This window comes from Schistocerca serialis, chromosome 6 (genome assembly GCF_023864345.2).
Source record: "Schistocerca serialis cubense isolate TAMUIC-IGC-003099 chromosome 6, iqSchSeri2.2, whole genome shotgun sequence".
Taxonomy (NCBI): domain Eukaryota; kingdom Metazoa; phylum Arthropoda; class Insecta; order Orthoptera; family Acrididae; genus Schistocerca; species Schistocerca serialis.
The window spans coordinates 480,348,704-480,371,483 of NC_064643.1; positions in this window are offsets into that span (position 1 = coordinate 480,348,704).

The window sequence follows — 22,780 nt, forward strand, 5'->3', positions numbered from 1 at the left end:
TCAAATGGCTCTGAGCACTATGCGACTTAACTTCTGAGGTCATCAGTCGCCTAGAACTTAGAACTAATTAAACCTAACTAACCTAAGGACATCACACACATCCATGCCCGAGGGAGGATTCGAACCTGCGACCGTAGCGGTCGCTCGGTTCCAGACTGTAGCGCCCAGAACCGCACGGCCACTCCGGGCGGCCCTGACATGAGTCACATCGAACATTTATGAGATATAATTAAGAGATGGATTAGTGTACACCATCCTTCACTGGCAACACTTTCGCTGTAGGCTATAGAGGCAGTATGGCTTAATGTTGCTGCAGGGATTTCGAACGACTTGTTCAGTCGATGCCACCTCGAGGTGCTGCGCTACATCTGGCTAAAGGAGATCCGACAAGACATTAGGAGGCATGCAATGACTTTCATCACCTCACCGTACATCGGCGTGCAGAAGAATACGAATTTGCGACATAACTTACCTCAAGCGGCTGCATAGAGTTTAGCGCAACAAAATAACTTGGGAGCGTCTTAACGGTTACCTAGTGCACCGTACAAATTATTCAGAATCATGGTTCTACATCGGCAACGGCCTTGCTGCAGTGGCTACACCGGTTCCCGTGAGATCACCGAAGTTAAGCGCTGTCGGGCGTGGTCGGCAAAATGGGTGATCATCCAGGCCTCCATTCGCTGTTGCCATTTTCCGGGGTGCACTCAGCCTCGTGATGCCAATTGAGGAGCTACTCGACCGAATAGTTGCGGCTTCGGTCAAGAATACCATCTTACGACCGGGAGTGCGGTGTGCTGACCCCACGCCCCTCCTATCCCCATCCTCCACCGAGGATGACACGGCGGTCGGATGGTCCCCGGTAGGCCACTCGTGGCCTGAAGACGGAGTGCTTTTTTGAGTGGTTCTCCATCGAGTAAAAATTAAAACTAGATCACCCTATTCCTTCTAATACGGATCTAGTAGAATACACGTGTTATCACTCCAAGTGTTGTTCACTCAAGTCCATTCGCTGGCTGACTTCGTCCTTAAACAAGAAGCTTATGGCGAACTCTGCCGTCAAGGCCTGTGATTGGCTGAGAGCCAACTGTCCAAGAACCACCAAGTTTCTGATGCAGTGGTCACACAAAGTGTTTACAAACGTACCAGAATCGACACGTAAAGAACCTGGCTAGTTAGATATCTCAGAGATAATTATATGTTCAAATGTGTGTGAAATCTTGTGGGACTTAACTGCTAAAGTCATCAGTCCCTAAGCTTATACACTATTTAACCTAAATTATCCTAAGGACAAACACACACACCCATGCCCGAGGGAGGACTCGAACCTCCGCCGGCACGAGCCGCACAGTCCATGACTGCAGCGTCTAGACCGCTCGGCTAATCCTCGGCTAATCCCGCGCGGCAGATAATTATAAAAATAATTACTATGGATCTTGTAAAAGCAGGATAGGTGGAGGGAAAACGAAAGATCCGACAACAGACACCGTTCAAAACCTTACATCCTGCGTTATACAGCCTCTTCATAAGAAAATTAGTCTAAAATGGTAGTTTTTCGCAGATAAACTATCACAAATTTCTGCTGGTAGGGCCCGCACCACAGGTTCAGCGTGGAGGTCCACGGATCCTAGATACGCCCCTGGGTGTACCAGAGTCTCGGACAGTCGGTGTAAGTCGTGTCTCCCGCAGCAGAGGCGAGTACCTCGTCCCAAGCTCGGTGGAGCTGCCTACACGTCCCTGCCGATGGCGCACCTGTTAATCGTAAAGTCCGCCGGGTAGCGGCGCAGTTATTATAGTCCAGGGCGGCCACAAAAGCGCTCCTCATAAACACCCCAGCGCCTTTTACGGTTCGCGCAAGAATGGTTTACAGCGAGCGGCCGCGCCACTAAAGCAATTCCCCGGGATTTACATATCTCGGAGACCGACTCGGGCGGGGGCGGGACGGCCGTCGTATAAAAACGGAGGCGGCTGGCGGAGGCGGCGGCGGCGGCTTCTGTGGTCGGCCGCGCCTTTGTCGTCCGCAGCACACGCTTCTAATTGCAGCTCCGCGCTGTCCGCGGTTTTTTCAGCGCTCAGCGTCATTACATTAATAAAACATCACGGTGGAAAGGGAGTGCTGCAATGGCGGTGTTATTGTTAGAGGGGAAATGGCTTGCAGGGGGAGTGCAGGGAGAGCCAACCGAAGGGGGAACTCCTACGTCTTTGGTGCCGTGACGCCGAGCCAGAAAATACTGCCCGCTCGTAACGTGTCGTGTCTCGGAAGCTAAATGTTGATCTGCGGCTGGTTGAAGACTTCTCTGTGTACAGAACTCAGCAAGTACCTCCCAACGTGGTGAAGAGACCAGAAGCGAAATTTGCTCGAACGCACTGTAAGGACGATGCTATATGCGAGGTATCTCAAAATCTCTACTTTATGCAAACCTCTACTTTATGCACAAAGCTTTTCTTGTAGCGGGCCTTTGGAACTGGATGAGCTTGTCAGGAACGTTCTCCCGCTTACTAACTGAAACCATGACGAAACGTGCTGCTGTTAATGGGAACTTCTCTGTCTCCTCTATTAATCCCGCCTGGTAAGGCTCCCAGACAGTCCAGTACATTAATCGTGATGGTGAGAGTCCGAAATGGTAGTAATTACTTGGAAGCAAACAGTAGCACCAGTTGCAATTTTATTTTCAAACTCCAAGAGCGTTTTCAGCCATCAAGGTGTTTTCAAATGATTACGAGCCTAACATCGTTGAGGTACACAGGATCTGTTGCCTTTGTTGTCATACTCTACCTCGATATAGAGTTTGTTATCCCGGCCAACAAGTTCGTCAGACCTCTTACCCACTGAAAACATCTTTCCATGGGTTGCTGAAGGACTGTCGTTGCACTACACGTCATCCATTACGATTGATGAAGTATGGAGCTGAAGCAGCATGGAATGTAGCTTTATTTGTCATTCGAGCTCAATTTGATTAATGCTCAGTCGGGTAAGAGCCATTGTTTCTGTCTGAGGCGAGAGCTCTGTGTGCAAGAATTTCTCATCTGTGTATACCTATAACACCTACAAATTCAATCATGTAATTTGCTCATTACACTGTCCAGTTATATTCACGTGACCACCTGTCAAAGGCTCAATAACCACGTCCAGGAAGGAAGATTCTGGAACGTACCGATAGGGATGTGAAGCCGTGGCGATTCCAGTGCCGTGCCCAGCTGCATCAGGTTTCTCAGCTGAGGAGCTACGGTGGGGACAGCCCGGTCGAGGTGGTCCCGCAAATTTTCGACTGTTTCAAATTCGGAGAGTTTAGTGGCCTGGGGAGTACTGCCAACTCATCCACACACGAGCACTGCGAGCTGTGCGACACGTTGCACTGTCCAGCTGGTAGATGGCATCTTGCAGAGGTAAAACAAACTGCATGTAGGGATGTAGATAGTCCCCAAGAATATATGTATACATGTATTGATCAATTGTGCCTTCAAGTACGACGACATCACCCAGGGAATGCCACGAAAACGTTCCTCCAGCCTGGACCCGACTGACCCGACCGACGATTGTTGCAAGGTTTTTGCTTTCAAACGTTTCACGCCATACACACGTATGGCCGTCTCTCCGATGGAGCATAAAATGTGCTAGAGCAGCGAATACGTGTGTTGAGTGAAGGTCAAAGGTACCAAGTAAACACTGAAATTTTGAAACAGCATTTTGTTTACTACTACATGGTCCAGTCACATTAACTTGACCACTGGCTATGTTCGACGCTAACGTGCAATAATCATTCAAAGATGGCAGGTGGCAGCCCCAGCAGTGGAGGGTATATAAAGCTCATTGCAGGGACGTGGAAAACAGTGTAGTCGTTGCATATAGTGGGAAAGGAGCGGTTTATCTGATGTCCAAAAGGGCATGATCATTGGATTTCTGGCCAAGCGTGGAAGCATTTACGAAACAGCTAAGTTTGTAAACTGTTAGTATACCGTGGATGGCAAAGCGGCGCTATCCAGAAACGGCGCCGAGGCTACTACGGTGCACCAAGGGCCGTAGATGACAGGGTGAACGACGGCTGGGGAGATGTGTACCGACGAATAGACGGGTGCAACTATTGTGCAACGCCGGCCGCTGTGACCGAGCGATTCTAGGCGCTTCAGTCCGAAACCGCGCTGCTGATACGGTCGCAGGTTCGAATCCTACTGCGGACATGGATGTGTGTGAGGTCCTTAAGTTAGTTAGGTTTAAGCAGTTCTAAGTCTAGGGAACTAATGAGCTCAGATGTTAAGTCCCATAGTGCTTAGAGCCATTTGAACTATTTTGTTGTTTTTTGTGCAACTGGCCACGCAGATGAACCAAGGGGCAACCAACAGTGAAGTCTCAATGAACATGCAGCGCATGTTGTTGCAATGGCCCTCCACAACAGGTACCCATGGTGACTCCTGTTCATTGGCGACGAAGACTGGAATTTTTAGGCCAATATTGCAACTGGATTTTCACTACGTGCCCACAGGTGGCCTTTTCAGATAGATCATGTGTCATGCTCCATCGGACTGAAAGCAAACACTCTGCAACAATGGTCAGAAGAGTGCAGGCCGGAGGAGGGAGCGTTATGCTATGGGTAATGTGTTCGCGGCAGCCCCTCGGTGATTTCGTCATTTTGCAAGGCACAGTGGATCAGCGCAAGTATGCGTCTATCCTTGGGAGCCACGTCCATCCTTACATGCACTTTGTTTTTTCCTTTGCTCGATGGCATCTTCCAGCAGAACAATGCAACGTGTTACACGACTCGCAGTGTACGTGCGTGGTTCGAACGGACCAGCATGAGTTTACTATACTCCCTGTAACCGCTCTTTAGAGAGTGGTTATACGGAAAAGAATATTAGATTAAATTCTGTAATACGAAATTACCTAAGAGCCAAAAAACGCTAGTAGCATTTCGAAGTAATAGTTAAAATTTTACAAAGAGTAGATATTCGAAATGGAGTAACGCAATGTAGTACAAAGGGAATCCAAGGAAGACATAACATAGTTGCGTTTTGTTTTGAATGTAATATATAAACCAATGCGCAGCATTGTTAAGTCTCTTGTGTTTTTGTTTTCAGCGGTGGCGAGTGTGTTCGCAGTTCTTTCATGGTAGTCAGAATTTTGAGATAAAATGGAAATGCCGTGTGGCTAGGGCCTCCCATCGGGTAGACCGTTCGCCTGGTGCAAGTCTTTCGAATTGACACCACTTCGGCGACTTGCGTGTCGATGGGGATGAAATGACGATGATAAGAACAACACTACACCCAGTCCCTGAGCGGAGAAACTCTCCGATCCATCCGAGAATCGAACCCGGGCCATTAGGTATGACGTTCCGTCGCGCTGACCATACAGCTACCAGGGGCGGAGATTTTGGGATTATAAGCCTAATTAAAGTTCATTCTTAGGACTGGATTAGACATTGGAGTGGTGGAGAATAGAGTGTTTTGGGATAAATTCAGAGACGGAGACAATGACAGGTGATTTGGTTCAAATGTTAAAATGTGTGTGAAACCTTATGGGACTTAACTGCTAAGGTCATCAGTCCCTAAGCTTACACACTACTTAACCAAAATTATCCTAAGGACAAACACACACAACCATGCCCGAGGGAGGACTCGAACCTCCGCCGGGACCAGCCGCACAGTCCATGACTGCAGCGCCGTAGACCGCTCGACTAATCCCGCGCGGCGGTGATTTGGTGTACGAACATTGATATTCAAGTGAATTGTGATTATACGTGTTAAACGAAACGCTACGATCGTATACTTACGATTGTGAAGAGATTTATTGACAATAAGGAAACTTTTATGTTGAATTAGGAGTTTATTCGCTGTGTGCGAATTATTAAAGAGTATTGGAACCGAAAATAGTTTGAAATAGTTTGGACCTTATCACACTAGTATGTTTGCCGCTCGTTGTCAATGTGATTCCGCTAATAAATGAGAAGTGAAAAATAGTGCCCGTTAAAAGACTAAACTTGCGGTGAACAGACATTGAATGGATTCGAACCCATAATTAATATCGTGTGGTGAGAACTGAGAAGCTTAGACATTGTAAGGCCCAGAGACATATTTATAATTTATCGGACATTAATGGCAAAGGGCAGTTTCATGGGAAAACATATCTTTGGTGATAGGTACAAGAAGGAATGTAGTACTGACTGACTTATCATACCGAAACAATACACACTAGGATCAATTCTCCTTTCATTGATCCCCCAGTGCCATCTCTCATTAATTTAAGGACTTAATTGTGTCAATAAAACAGAAATATGCGAGACATTCCCAGTGTTTACTAAATTCCATAATCAGCTAGTACATATACAATAATATCTGTGAACATTCAAGGGTTATTGAAGGAAGCTGATAAACTTTCTATGAACAGATTTAATAGGATTCAACGAATGTATACAGACTGCTAAAGTCACTAAATCAAATTACTCAGGGAAACAAATTAGTAAAAATAGACTGGAACTCAATTGATATTTTACTCCAGAGTAATAAAAATAAAAACCAAACTGTCTTTGAATCCGTCGCGGTTGAGAGTGTATGAAATATCTCTGGAAAAACTCGATCAATTTTCAACTGCTAGTTCACACTACTAGACTCACAACGTGATTCAGAGGTGTTTTATGCCCGACCCACACGGCAGGGAATGGTTCTTAACTAGCCGGGACAATATAAACACAAACTTTTGAGATCAGCTCCGCTGCCGGGGGCGGGATGAAAACGGGAAGTGGCGGGGGGGCGGGCGGGCGGCGAAGCGATATCTGTGCAGTCGCGGCGGCGGTGGGTGTGCGGAAGTATCCCCTAGCTACCAAACTCACCGGATTTGAAGCCAATCGGGAATTTGTGGGACCACCTCGATACGGCTGATCGCCATGTGAAGTCTCAACCAGTAACCTAGCGCAGCTGGACACGGCACTGGAGTCGGCATGACTTCACATCCCTGTCGTTACCTTCCAGAACCTCATTAAGTCTCTTCCTGCACATCTCGTAGCTGTCCACGCTGCAAAAGGTGGTTTTTCGTGCCTTTGACAGGTGGTGACGTTAATATGACAGGGCGGCGTACCTTGCAGAGATCCAAATGAAGGCAAGTTTTCCCCCCCAGCCAGTGAGCTACGGATAAATATAGGATTTTAGCAGAAATTAACGATATTTACTCATCTTTGTTTCGAATTATTTTTTGATTAATCAGAACTAGTAACTCCAGTCCCATCCCTGATTCTTTAAAGAATCGAATTCCCATGTATAAGACAGCTTCAAATGTCTGATTACTTTATCAGTTGGTTAATGTGTTAAATATTCGGCGTTAAGCTTGTAGCAACGTAATAGTCTGAGACGCAAAACCCTAATTTTTCACGCATCTCCAAGTTCGTGACGCCATATCATAACTCCTGAACTATGTCTCGTGTAATGATATAATTCTGCAAGTACGTTCTGTCCTATATGTCGACCCTGTCTACAAAATGTAACGCAGATACTGCTCGTAGTACAGAAGTAATAACTTAAAACATCATGGCCAATGCCGAAGTTTTACTGCGTGATCAGCGAAAGAGGAGTAAGCGATAAACACTTCTCTTTCGTTATTTTGCTTGGCAATATAGTTGTCGCGATGACAGCCCGTGCTCCCAGTAATGTAAACAGATCGTATATGCGTTCATGGGGCGGTTTCTTCATGGGTAAACCATCACCGTCACAGTTCCGGTTTTGTGATGCTTCTGGCTTCGTTGCTTGATATTTTTATCTAAAATTTTAGCTGTGTCTTCATTCTTATTTGTGTCCATTCATTTTACAAAGGTGTATTAGCCCAGCCATTACATGGGTGTATTTTGCTCTCTGAATATCCCTATTTGCCGAAGTTAGGTACCCCTTGCACACTTTAGCAGCTTTGGCTCTGAGCACTATGCGACTGAACTTCTGAGGTCATCAGTCGCCTAGAAATTAGAACTAATTAAACCTAACTAACCTAAGGACATCACACACATCCATGCCCGAGGCAGGATTCGAACCTGCGACCGTAGCGGTCGCTCGGTTCCAGACTGTAGCGCCTAGAACCGCACGGCCACACCGGCCGGCTGTAGCAGCTTTTTTTTCCTACTGCCATTAACTATTTTCGTGTTGCTTCTAGATGATTTTTTTAAAGCGTTGACAGTGGCTGTCTGCATGTTACCTGTCAGTTCCTTCGGACTCTTAATCACGTTTGACGCCTCGGTTACGAGTAAGAAGAATTTTATTGGTGATGTAATGAAGCATTGGCAGCGGCTATCTGGTTGCTACCTCCCAGTTCCGTGGGACTCTTAATTACGTTCGACGCCTCGGTTACAACTGGCAAGAATTTTTATCGGTAAGCTCAGTTACTGTGCAATATTTTATGAACTGAAATTTATACCCCTCACCTCTCCCTCAAACAAAAATGTGGCCATTTGCTCCATACTCTAATCGGTGTACATATTCCTCTTGTTATTTTCAATTTATTTATTATTGTCTTTAATAGCAATTTACACTTATACTAATTTTAATTTACCCAGATTGTCTGATGACGCTTAGAACGGGAGAAACGCGTCAGTAGCCATAATATGAAAACTAAATAAAACTATCTTGTGCAACCAAGACTGTTTTATCTGTTCTAATCATTAGCAATTATTATTTTCATTGAAGGAGCACATTTGCAGTACAGTACGCAAGAGTTCTGTGGAAAATCATGATACCAGAGAGACAAATGGTTCAAATGGCTGTAAGCACTATGGGACTTAACACCTGAGCTCATCAGTCCCCTAGATTTAGGACTACTTAAACCTAACTAACCTAAGGACGTCACACACATCCATGCCCGAGGCAGAATTCGAAACTGCGACCGTAGCGGTCGCTCGGTTCCAGACTGTAGCGCCTAGAACCTCTCGGCCACCCCGGCCGGCCTAAATTTAGCAACCAGTATTTGCTTTGTAATTCAACACTTCTTTGATTAGTACCACACCGTACTGTAAGCCCAGAGTGGGCACGTTAAGTCCCTTACGGCACAGTTTTGCGTTATTTTACCTCACTGTACATTCCCTTACTTTTAAATAGTTTTAAGTGTCTTCGCATACTTTAAATCTATTACGGCATGGATTTTTGTGAACGGATTTTACTCCATTCATCTTAATACTAAATAAGTCATGCATTTGTAATACACTGATTTCTATAGAGAACCCTTCATGCCCTTATGTCTTTACTCATATGTAAGATTTCTGCGTGACTTCCATGAATTTGTAAACCCTAGACACACACTTCTGTAAAATATCTGGGAGTATACGTGCGGAACGATTTGAAGTGGAATGATTATATAAAATTAATTGTTGGTAAGGCGGGTACCAGGTTGAGATTCATTGGGAGAGTCCTTAGAAAATGTAGTCCATCAACAAAGGAGGTGGCTTACAAAACACTCGTTCGACCTATACTTGAGTATTGCTCATCAGTGTGGGATCCGTACCAGATCGGGTTGACGGAGGAGATAGAGAAGATCCAAAGAAGAGCGGCGCGTTTCGTCACAGGGTTATTTGGTAAGCGTGATAGCGTTACGGAGATGTTTAGCAAACTCAGTTGGCAGACTGCAAGAGAGGCGCTCTGCATCACGGTGTAGCTTGCTCGCCAGGTTTCGAGAGGGTGCGTTTCTGGATGAGGTATCGAATATATTGATTCCCCCTACTTATACCTCCCGAGGAGATCACGAATGTAAAATTAGAGAGATTAGAGCGCGCACGGAGGCTTTCAGACAGTCGTTCTTCCCGCGAACCATACGCGACTGGAACAGGAAAGGGAGGTAATGATAGTGGCACGTAAAGTGCCCTCCGCCACACACCGTTGGGTGGCTTGCGGAGTATAAATGTAGATGTAGATGTAGATCAAACTGTCAGTTATGGTTTCATAGTAAAAATTGTTTTAAAATATTGAAACAAGAATTTTTGCATGCACACTCTGACAAAGGGCTCCACAAGCCCTCGACGATGTATGTTCGTGCCACTTGCGATGGCGTCAGCCACATGCAGACCCGTGTCATTTATTAGATACTTTGGGACCTATGTCACATGTTGCCAACTCATATCTTATTGCTATACACTTACCTATGGATTTCTGCGCCTGTGGTATTTGATATATTTATTATCTGTTTTTGATTCCGCCTGTCTATGTACTTTTTACCTCCGATGAACACTGCATAATAGTCGAAATCTAGATCTGCTCCAACAAACGACGGATTTTCCGTCGGATTACTGTCCTTTTTTCAGTCTTCAGTTCTACCATTTGTTATCAACCCATTTCATTTGAAGATAAACATTAATTTCATCCCGTTAAAACAATGTTTTAAATAATCTACGATTTTTCCATGTACTGCGACATAGAAATCATTAGTCCTAGAGAAAAAAATGAATAGAACATTTTTTGTAAGATGATGTCGTCTGTTTGCAGTATATGAAAATTTGCGCCAGACCGGGACTCGAACCCAGATCTCGTATTTATCGCAAGCAGTAGCATTAACCACTTTCTTTGTTCTTTTTCAACATCAGTTTTTGTGTGACGTACAGGGTGTTTCACTAAATGTGTTTGCCTCTGTAAGTTACGAAGTAATAGGCTACGCAAATATTTATTGCGGTAGGTCACCATAAGAAACGTTACACTGTCTACGGAGCTATGAACACAGTTTATTGTGTTATTATCCAAAGAGTTACAGCAAAAATGTACAATTTTTAAATGGAACAATAGTTGTTTCTATCATGTGCTGGAATCAGTAACGCCAGCTGCGTATACATCAATTTAAATTACAATCCTATCACTTTTAGTTTGGGAGCTACAACCCTTCAAAGTTTCAGGGGCAGATATCACACACGCTGCGCATAATGCAATGCGCCTTCTAAATATGGTGCTGCGGAGTTGTAACGTCGCCGGTGTCACGGTGCGAGAAGCTTCCTAGATGCACTGTTAAGACTGCCGACTGTCTCCGCACACGGCCGTATACCCGACAGTTCGAGCCACACAAACAAAGGGGGCTCAATATACCACAGCTACTGACATCGGATGAAGATGGCATACACGAACAACGACTACATTTTGCTAACGCTGGGCGAGTGCCGACAACGACGCCACTGAAGCAGCCATGGCGTACGCCGTGAGATATCCTAGGCGAAGAGTTCCGGCAGCCATTACGTTCTTACGTGTCGAACAACGACTTCGGGAAACAGGCAGCTTGGTAATGCGCCACAGTAACAGACGAAGAACTGCAAGAAGTGAGGAGACGGAGGTGTTTGTTTTAGATGCAGTACACCACGATGTCAGTTTACAAGCCGTTGCTGCAGTTGCTGGTGTCAGTCTCACATCCGTGTGGCGTATAGTACACGGCCAGAGTTTTCACCCGTAGCCCCTGTCACTGACCCAGGAGCTGCATGGGAACAATTTCCATGCACGAGTTACATTCTGTGAAAGAGCCATGCGTAATTTCACGCTGAAGTCTTTACAAGGTGTTATGTTCTCTGATGAGTCCACGTTCACAAATTATGGTGCAGTGAATCGCCATAATGTGCACTACTTGGCCGCAGACAACCCTCGGTGGGTACGACCTGTCGACCGTCAACGTGGGTGGTCCACTAATGTATGGTGTGGAATCCTTGGGGATGAAATCATCGGTCCACACTACTTCCCAGGTGAGTCGTATCGCGCGTTTACAGTCGACAGTTTGGGTGGTCTCCTTGAACATGTGTGTCTACAAACGACAGTCCATATGTGGATGCAGCACGATGGTCACCCTGCCCATTCTGCGCGTGTAACGTTTCTTATGGTGACCTACCGCAATAAATATTTCTGTCGCCAATTATTTCGTAACTTGCAGAGCCAAACACATTTAGTGAAACACCTGTATATGGTAATAGATGTAAAATGCTCTCAGTACAAAGCAATAACGGATCACATCCCTCTTCGTGGGCGCGTTCCTAGCCGCTCCCATTTGTGCCTCGTGTTGGAGCCGGGAACGTCTTCGCATGTGATGCTGGATCCTCTCCACTGTCCTGGTCCTTTCTTGTTCAGGATCATCACATGTACTAATTACATTCTCCTACCAATACATGCCAACTGGGTGGGGGGTCAAGCAAGGCGCTGCCTAAAAGATTTTCGTAATGTGTTCGATGTATCGGCTTTTACATATTTAATGAGTGACGTTGTTTTAGTAAGGCCCAAAAGTCTACCACATACTTAGTGCCCTCTCGCAAAAGGTCAGATGCAGTCAGAACCGGGATCAAAGTCACTGTGTTGAACTCCAGTTGGGGGCAGTGTGTCATATCCGGGAGAAGTAGAATCTGTGGTTCAATTGCTTGTGGCACCACCCGAAGGAAGAAGGCAATCATTTTTTGGACCAAACACCTTATTGCCGCAAAGGTCCACATGTCAGGGGATGTTCATCTCTGTCTATAACATTGCACTGTCAGCACAGTGGCGTATCCGTCATGTAAATTTTATGTAACCTTGAACGTGGCACATATTTACCATTTACCACCTTACACCACAGTGCAACGCTTCTCCTTATCAAGGTGTACGTAGTGCATCGTACACCATACCACAGACATGTCGCTGTTGGTTGCCGTTTCTCTACGGTATTTCGGCCGTCAATATGCGATACACAGTGTGTTACAAAAAGGTACGGCCAAACTTTCAAGAAACATTCCTCACACACAAATAAAGAAAAGATGTTATGTGGACATGTGTCCGGAAACGCTTAATTTCCATGTTAGAGCTCATTTTAGTTTCGTCAGTATGTACTGTACTTCCTCGATTCACCGCCAGTTGGCCCAATTGAAGGAAGGTGATGTTGACTTCGGTGCTTGTGTTGACATGCGACTCATTGCTCTACAGTACGAGCATCAAGCACATCAGTACGTAGCATCAACAGGTTAGTGTTCATCACGAACGTGGTTTTGCAGTCAGTGCAATGTTTACAAACGCGGAGTTGGCAGATGCCCATTTAATATATGGATTAGCACGGGGCAATAGCCGTGGTGCGGTACGTTTGTATCGAGACAGATTTCCAGAACGAAGGTGTCCCGACAGGAAGACGTTCGAAGCAATTGATCGGCGTCTTAGGGAGCACGGAACATTCCAGCCTATGACTCGCGACTGGGGAAGACCTAGAACGACGAGGACACCTGCAATGGACGAGGCAATTCTTCGTGCAGTTGACGATAACCCTAGTGTCAGCGTCAGAGAAGTTGCTGCTGTACAAGGTAACGTTGAGAACGTCACTGTATGGAGAGTGCTACGGGAGAACCAGTTGTTTCCGTACCATGTATAGAGTGTGCAGGCACTATCAGCAGCTGATTGGCCTCCACGAGTACACTTCTGCGAATGTTTCATCCAACAATGTGCCAATCCTCATGCTGTGTGTTTCCATTCCATGATTAATGTGATTTGAAGAGAAGTAATAAAATGAGCTCTAACACGGAAAGTAAGCGTTTCCGGACACATGACCACATAACATACACTCCTGGAAATGGAAAAAAGAACACATTGACACCGGTGTGTCAGACCCACCATACTTGCTCCGGACACTGCGAGAGGGCTGTACAAGCAATGATCACACGCACGGCACAGCGGACACACCAGGAATCGCGGTGTTGGCCGTCGAATGGCGCTAGCTGCGCAGCATTTGTGCACCGCCGCCGTCAGTGTCAGCCAGTTTGCCGTGGCATACGGAGCTTCATTGCAGTCTTTTAACACTGGTAGCATGCCGCGACAGCGTGGACGTGAACCGTATGTGCAGTTGACGGACTTTGAGCGAGGGCGTATAGTGGGCATGCGGGAGGCCGGGTGGACGTACCGCCGAATTGCTCAACACGTGGGGCGTGAGGTCTCCACAGTACATCGATGTTGTCGCCAGTGGTCGGCGGAAGGTGCACGTGCCCGTCGACCTGGGACCGGACCGCAGCGACGCACGGATGCACGCCAAGACCGTAGGATCCTACGCAGTGCCGTAGGGGACCGCACCGCCACTTCCCAGCAAATTAGGGACACTGTTGCTCCTGGGGTATCGGCGAGGAACATTCGCAACCGTCTCCATGAAGCTGGGCTACGGTCCCGCACACCGTTAGGCCGTCTTCCGCTCACGCCCCAACATCGTGCAGCCCGCCTCCAGTGGTGTCGCGACAGGCGTGAATGGAGGGACGAATGGAGACGTGTCGTCTTCAGCGATGAGAGTCGCTTCTGCCTTGGTGCCAATGATGGTCGTATGCGTGTTTGGCGCCGTGCAGGTGAGCGCCACAATCAGGACTGCATACGACCGAGGCACACAGGGCCAACACCCGGCATCATGGTGTGGGGAGCGATCTCCTACACTGGCCGTACACCACTGGTGATCGTCGAGGGGACACTGAATAGTGCACGGTACATCCAAACCGTCATCGAACCCATCGTTCTACCATTCCTAGACCGGCAAGGGAACTTGCTGTTCCAACAGGACAATGCACGTCCGCATGTATCCCGTGCCACCCAACGTGCTCTAGAAGGTGTAAGTCAACTACCCTGGCCAGCAAGATCTCCGGATCTGTCCCCCATTGAGCATGTTTGGAACTGGATGAAGCGTCGTCTCACGTGGTCTGTACGTCCAGCACGAACGCTGGTCCAACTGAGGCGCCAGGTGGAAATGGCATGGCAAGCCGTTCCACAGGACTACATCCAGCATCTCTACGATCGTCTCCATGGGAGCCTGCATTGCTGCGAAAGGTGGATATACACTGTACTAGTGCCGACATTGTGCATGCTCTGTTGCCTGTGTCTATGTGCCTGTGGTTCTGTCAGTGTGATCATGTGATGTATCTGACCCCAGGAATGTGTCAATAAAGTTTCCCCTTCCTGGGACAATGAATTCACGGTGTTCTTATTTCAATTTCCAGGAGTGTATTTCCTTTCTTTGTGTGTGAGGAATGTTTCCTGAAAGTTTTGCCGTACCTTTTTGTAACACCCTGTATATCACATGCCGTTACCATTCTGACAGTCGTCAGATCCGTATGTACATAACTCTGTTCCACAAAAAAGATTCGTATGTGAGCAACCGACAGTGAGATGTGAGCCACCGTTACGGGCGCCAGACGAGACGATAGTGCACAGTTCATCTATGAAGTGACCAGTCAGACTTGTCTGACGTCAGGTCAGCATCTTGATCACTGTTTGTTCGCGAACGCGGTCTAGCCCAAGGTCTCCACGCATAGCAGGGAGGATGAGGGTTTCATATTCAACTTTAAAAAGCAGCCCTGTGCTCTCAAGGTATCCTAATCCCTCCTGAATTCAGCGTGCCAACACCACCGGCGTTGGAAGGATGAGAGGATGCGAGAGGCTAGATAAGCGTTAGCAAATGTGATCACTTGGTTCATGATAGTGCTCTTAACCTGTGACTTCGAACACTCGTACGAATCGTTTGCAGAAGACGTCGTCTGTAGCTGAGTGCGTCGAACATCAGTAATGAAGATAAATGGTTCAAATGGCTCTGAGCACTATGGGACTCAACTTCTGAGGTCATCAGTCCCCTAAAACTTAGAACTACTTAAACCTAACTGACCTAAGGACATCACACACATCCATGCCCGAAGCAGGATTCGAACCTGCGACAGTAGCAGTCGCGGGTAATTAAGATAATTTCCAAGCACTTCATCCTGTTTATTATCTTTAAGGTGTTACATTTTCGGTTGGGAGTCCTCTCCCAATGTCCATCACCCCCAACTTTGCCAAGTTCATGTGACTACCCATAGCCATATCACACAAATTAATCCAATGCAAAGCCACTCTAGCCTCGTCGCTCCACCATGCCAAAAACAATAGCTCATCTGCTCATGTTGTGCATATAAACTTGTGGTGCCTTACCATCATTCTCTGGAGTCGGTTCCGCAGCATGCAGAGCAGCGGTTCCAGAGCAAAGTCATAAAGTATCGTCGATGGCGGGCGCTCTTGTCTAACCGATCGTGCACGAGATGGCGACGGGCCCCACCAAGCACCCACTGGTGAGCACTTTAGAGGAGGCGCCGTCGTCATGACGGTTACAAGACTGTGCAAACTTCAAGCGCGTCATCATTTCCACAAGGCAGGCGTGGCTCTCTCTGTCAAAGGCGCGATCAAAATCTATCGATACCAGTACAACCAGGAGACGCCATTTTGTTGCCAGTGCAATCACATCGCAGTAGTCGCTGAGTGCTGTTAGTATATTGCTACCCTCTCCTAGCTGGGTTTGGTCGAGTGATATCACTTGGCAGAGTACGTGTTTGAAACGTGCTACAAATATCCTGGTGTAGATATTGTAGTCGTAGTTCACCAAAGAAGACAAAATACATTCTTGCTCATAAATTAAGAATAACTGCAGAATGTGGTGCCACACAACGTGGTACTACACAAACTGGCGCTAATAGCATAGGCACATAGGGAACACACACGACACAGATCTGTAAGTCCATGGTATTCGTGATAAGTTGAGAAAACCGTCCCGAAATACGTGTGCTACAAAACACCACTGTTTCCTGCGCATGTACCCCGACATCTATATGGGATACGATCACCATGCACACGTACACAGGCCGCACAGCGGGTTGGCATACTCTTGGATCAGGTGGTCGAGCATCTGCTGGGTATAGCCTCCCATTCTTGCACCAGTGCCTGTCGGAGCTCCTGCAGTGTCCTAGGGGTTTGAAGACGTGCAGCGATACGTCGACCGAAAGCATTCCAGACGTGCTCCATGGGGTTAGGTCTGGAGAACAATCAGGGCACTCCATTCGCCTGATATCTTCTGTTTCAAGGTACTCCTCCACGATGGCAACCCGGTAGGGCCGTGCATTACCATCCATCAGGAGGAACGTGGGACCCACTGCACCCCTGAAAAGGCGGACATACTGGTGCAAAATGACGTCCCGAAACACCTTACCTGCTACAGTTTCTCTGTCAAAGACATGCAGGGGTGTACGTGCACCAATCATAGTCCCGTCCCACACCATTAAACCACGACCTCCATACAGGTCCCTTTCAAGGACATTAAGGAGTTGGTATCTGGTTCCTGGTTCACACCAGACGAAAACTCGGCGAGACTCACAGTTCAGACCATACCTGGACTCGTCCGTGAATATAACCTGGGACCACTGTTCCAGTGACCATGTACTGTGTTCTTGACAGCAGGCTTTACAGGCTCTCCTTTGATCAGGGATCAGTGGAATAAACCTTGCAGGTCTCCGGGCGAATAAACCATGTCTGTTCAGTCGTCTGTAGACTGTGTATCTGGAGACAACTGTGCCAGTGGCTGCAGTAAGGTCCCGTGCAAGGCTATCTGCAGTACTCCGTGGCCGTCTGGGGGCACTGATGGTGAGATATCGGTCTTCTTGTGGTATTGCACACTGTGGACGTCCCGTACTGTAGAGCCTGGACACGTTTCCTGTCTGCTGGAATCGTTGCCATAATCTTGAGATCACACTTAGTGGCACACAGAGGACCCGTGCTACGACCTGCTGTGTTTGACCAGCCTCTAGTCGCCCTAGTATTCTACCCCTCATAACGTCATCAATATGTGTTCTTTGAGATATTTTCCTGTTACCATTAGCACGTCTGAAAATGTCTGCACACTTACTCGCTGCACCGTACTCTGACATGCACCAACGCACCTCTGCGTATGTGGACTGCTGCCAGCGCCACCGTGCGACGACCGCAGGTCAAATGCACTGTATGGTCATACCTCGAGGTGATTTAAACCCGCAAACCGCCCACCAGAGCGTTGTTTCACCATGTATCAGCATTATCCTTAATTTATGAGCATGAGTGTAAATACTCCAAAATGCGAATCAGGGTCAACTAACATAAGAAAAGTAGAAGTAGATATCCTCGGAGTAGCGAAGCAACTTAAATCACTTAACAAAAGCAAGTCTTCCGGTCCATACTGTATACAGTTAGGTTCATTTCAGGGTATGCTGTTATAATAGCTCCGTACTTAACGATTATATACAACCGTTCGCTCGACGAAAGATCCGCACCCAAAGACTGGAAAGTTATACATGTCACACCAGTATTCAAGAAAGGTAGCCTAATCCACTAAATTACAGGCCCATTTCATTAACGTCGATATGCCAGGTTTTTGGAACATATATTGTGTTCGAACATTATGGATTACCTCGAAAAAATCGGTCTATTGACACACAGTCAACACGGATTTAGAAAACATTGTTCTAGTGAAACACCATTAGCTCTTTACTCACACGAAATGTTCAGTGCTATTGACAAGGTATTACAGACTGATTCTGTATTTCCAGATTTCCCGAAGGCTTTTGACACTGTACCACACAAGCAGCTTGTAGCGAAATTGCGTGTTTATGGAATATCGTCTCAGCTATGTGACTGGATTTGTGATTTCCTGTCAGAGAGGTCACAGTTGTACTAATTGACGGAAAGTCATCAAAGAAAACAAAAACGATTTCTGGCATTCTCCAATGTAGTGATATAGGCCCTTTGCTGTCCCTCATTTATATAAACGATGCAGGAGACAATCTGAGCAGCCTTCTTAGCTTGTTTGCAGATGACGCTGTTGTTTACCGACTAGTAAGGTAACCAGAAGATCAAAACCAATTGCAAAACGATTTATAAAATATATCTGTAGGGTGGGAAAATTGGCAACTCACCCTAAATAACGAAAAGTGAGAGGTCACCCACATGAGAGCTAAAAAAAATCCCTTAAATTTCGATTACACGATAAATAAGTCAAATTTATGGGCCGTATATTCAGCTGGTGCCTAGGAATTACAATTACGAACAACTTAAATTGGAAGGAACGCATAGAAAATGTTGTGGCGAAGGTTAACCAAAGACTGCATTTTATTGGCAGGACGCTTAGAAAATGTAACAGACCTACTAAATAGACTGCCTGCTCTACTCTTGTCCGCCCTCTTTTAGAATACTGCTGTGTCGGATACTTACCAGATAGGATTGACGGAGTACATCGAGAAAGTTCAAAGAAGGGCAGCACGTTTTGTATTATCGCAAAATAGGGGAGAGAGTGTCACTGAAATGATACAAGATTTGGGGTGTACATCATTAAAACAAAAGCGGTTTTCATTGCGATGGAATCTTCTCACGAAATTTCAATCACCAACTTTCTACTGAGAATGCGAAAATATTTTGTTGACGACGACCAACACAGGGAGAAATTATCACCACAATAAAATAAGGGAAATCAGAGCTCGCACCGAAACATGTAGGTGTTCCTTTCTTCCGCGCGCTGTACGAGATTGGAATAGAAAATTATTGTGAAGGTGGGCCGATGAACCGTCTGCCAGGCGCTTAAATGTGATTCGCAGAGTATCCAGGTAGATATAGATGAAAGAAGGTCAGTAGCGGTAGGCCTATTCCTGTGGCGCCAGATGGCTTGTGGATAGGGATGATCATTTATTCCACAAAGACGGATTGGTGTGGCACATTCGGGGACATCAAATCGCGGTACATGGCAATCCATTGCGGAATCATGAGATCTTTAAACGTCCGATTAAACTCTAACGGAGCCGGCCAGAGTGGCCAAGCGGTTCTAGGCACTACAGTCTGGAACCGAGCGACCGCTACAGTCGCAGGTTCGAATCCTGCCTCGGGCTTTGATGTGTGTGATGTCCTTAGGTTAGTTAGGTTTAACTAGTTCTACGTTCTAGGGGACTGATGACCTGACAAGTTAAGTCCCGTAGTGCTCAGAGCCAGTTTTGAAAATTCTAACGGAAACCCACTCGACCCCGGCGACTTGTTCTAAGCTCCCTTACCAATTGCTTCCATTACGTCATCCTGTGTGACTCCCCCACAACACTCGCTGGGGCATCGCGTCGAGGAATGCGGATAGCGTCCATGGGACATCATAGGAGGCTACCTCGTCGTGTTCCACTTTGTCATAAGGGGATTGTATTGTACCTCAAAGGCCTTGGCAATTTGTTTTTGCGATGTTAAACGGCGACCATCTGACAGTACGACGGCCTGTATTAAGGCACTGCAGCTATGTTGTTTTCCTCTGATAACGTGGTATATCAATGGCGATTCTCCACGGACTCGCTGAAAGGCCCGTTTGCGGACAGCGGCCCTCTCCATATGGTATCGCATTATGGGAATTTTTTGGGCCTGTGTTCGTTTTATGGCAGCACTCTGATCTCTTGAAGGTGCTTGTATAGGAAGTTCGGCCAGCGGCGTGAAATAAAATTCCGTAGTGTGGCGCCTCCATATTACCTTTTCCCCTCCGTATTCAACCAAGATTCGACGCAATGCAGGCTTAACGCATTCGAGCCGCCACCATAGCGTCCGACGGATGTGTCGATAACGATCGGTGCTCCTAGCACTATGAGCGCCAACCCTCTCGCTGACGGTAGGTACACCACATCCTAGGCTACTATGCCTTCGCGTAGAAGTATCGCAGTTCTGCCAGCGGCATCTACAGTGGATGTAATGTATGTATCGTATCCATAGAGATCGGGAAAGCTCTCGACACATATTTACTGCAGAAGGACGATGTCGACATCTGACGCATGCAACATGTCCTGTAGTAACTGCAACATGACCGGTGTTATAGCCGCATTAATGTTAATAGAGGCTGTTCGATATGCCTGCCAAAGCTCATCAGTGCGTAAAGTGCACATGAACGCATACGTTATCTTGTGTGCTGTTGCCCAGCGACCTGGTGTCTACTCGGCAGTCTGCATCTTCCTCATGCCCAACATCTGGTGAACGCTCCACTTGCCTTTGCGGCTACGTCGTCGAATTGTGAATCAGCATCACATTCGACAACGCAGGTCCCTTTCTGAAGGTCCATCTCTCGGGGTATTTCTCCCGCCGGACAGATCGACTGCTACGAAATTATAATTATATATTAATACCTTCAGCTGCTGACGGGCGTTGAAATATACCACCGGGGACAGGTGAAAATGTGTGCCCGACCGGGACTCGCACCCGCAATCTCCTGCCTACATGGCAGACGCTCTATCCATCTGAGTCACCAAGAGCACAGAGGATAGTGAGACTGCAGGGACTATCTCGCGCACGCCTCCCGCGAGACCCACATTCTCACCTTACATGTCCACACACTACATTTGTAGTGTCCCTACCCAATACACTCATTACTCGTGGAAGACATTCTTACCAAGTCCCGTATGAGTTCGAGTAATATGTGTGCATCCGCACAGAAGAGGAAGTATATAGTTCTGGCAATACCGGCTATGACTTTCCTCTTCTGTGCGGTTGCACACATATTACCCGAACTCATACGGGACTTGTTAAGAATGTCTTCCACGAGTAATGAGTGTGTTGGGCACGGAGACTACGAATGTAGTGTGTGGACATGTAAGGTGAGAATGTGGGTCCCGCGGGAGGTGTATGCAAGATAGTTCTTGCAGTCACACTATTCTCTGTGCTCTCGGTGGCTCAGATGGATAGAGCGTCTGCCATGTAAGCAGCAGATCACGGGTTCGAGTCCCGGTTGGGGCATACATTTTCACCTCTCCCCGTTGATGTATATCAACGCCCGTCAGCAGCTGAAAGTATTAATATATAATTCTAATTTCGTTCTAGATGACTGAAGGTCATCAATGGTGTCTGTTCTTTCGGACATGTCCCATATAAGTATATAGATTGACTGCTAGTCAGACGCACGAACTGTGCAGGTAGTATCAGTGAGCGTGCTGTCTGTGTGTAGAATAGGGAAGGTGCGCGATCTATCTGAGTTTGACCAAGGGCTGATTGTGATGGCCTGGAGGCTCGGCACTAGCATTTCGGAAACTGCACAACTTGTCCGGTGCTCGAGGAGTGCTGTGGCGAGTGTCTTCAACACGTGGCGAAGCCAAGGTGAAACCACGTCCAGACGCTGTGGGCTTTGGTGGCCACCTCTCATTACAGACGTCCGACGTCGTAGGCTGGGCAGGCTGGTAAAACAGGACAGGAGCCGAAATGTGGCGGAACTAACATCAGACTACTGCTGAGCAGAGTACAAGTGTGTCTGAACACACAGTGCACCAAACACTCCTGACGATGCGCCTCCACAACCGACGACTCATGCATGTGCCAATGTTGACACCACGACATCTGCAGCTACGACTGAAATGGGCGCGTGACCATCAGCACTGGACGTTGGCGCAGTGACAGAGCATTGCACGGTCTGATGAATCTCGATACCGTCTCCGTCATGCCAATGGGAGGGGGCGGATCCTTCGTCTTTTCGGAAATCAACTCCTTGACACCTGTACAGAGATAAACTGACAGCGGCTCCATTATGCCCTGGGGAACGACCAAGTGGGCTTCTATGGGTCCAGCGGAGCTCGTGCAAGGCACCACTATGGTCAAGAACTATCGTACACTGGTTGCAGAACAAGTTCATCGCGTCATAACGATCATGTTTCCTGACAGCAGTAGCATTGTTCAACAAGATAATGCGCCATGTCATACGGTCAAGAGTGTGACTGAGTGGTTCGAGGAACACAGTGGCGAGTTACAATTGATATGCTGGATCTCCAACTGACCAAATCTGAACCCGGTCTGGGATGTGACTGAACGTGGCGTCAGAGCTGATTGTCCGCCTCCACGGAGTTTACGGGAATTAGGTGACGTGTGTGCAGATGTGGTACCATCTCTCTCCAGCGACCTACTAAGGCCTCATTGCTTCTATGCCACGATGCGTTACCGTTGTTACCCGTTCCAAAGACGAGCTTACTGGTTATTAGGTAGGTGGTCAAAGGTTCAGGCTGAAGATTATACTGAGAAGATTCAGTCACTGTATAAACACAGGCAGTGTAATCAT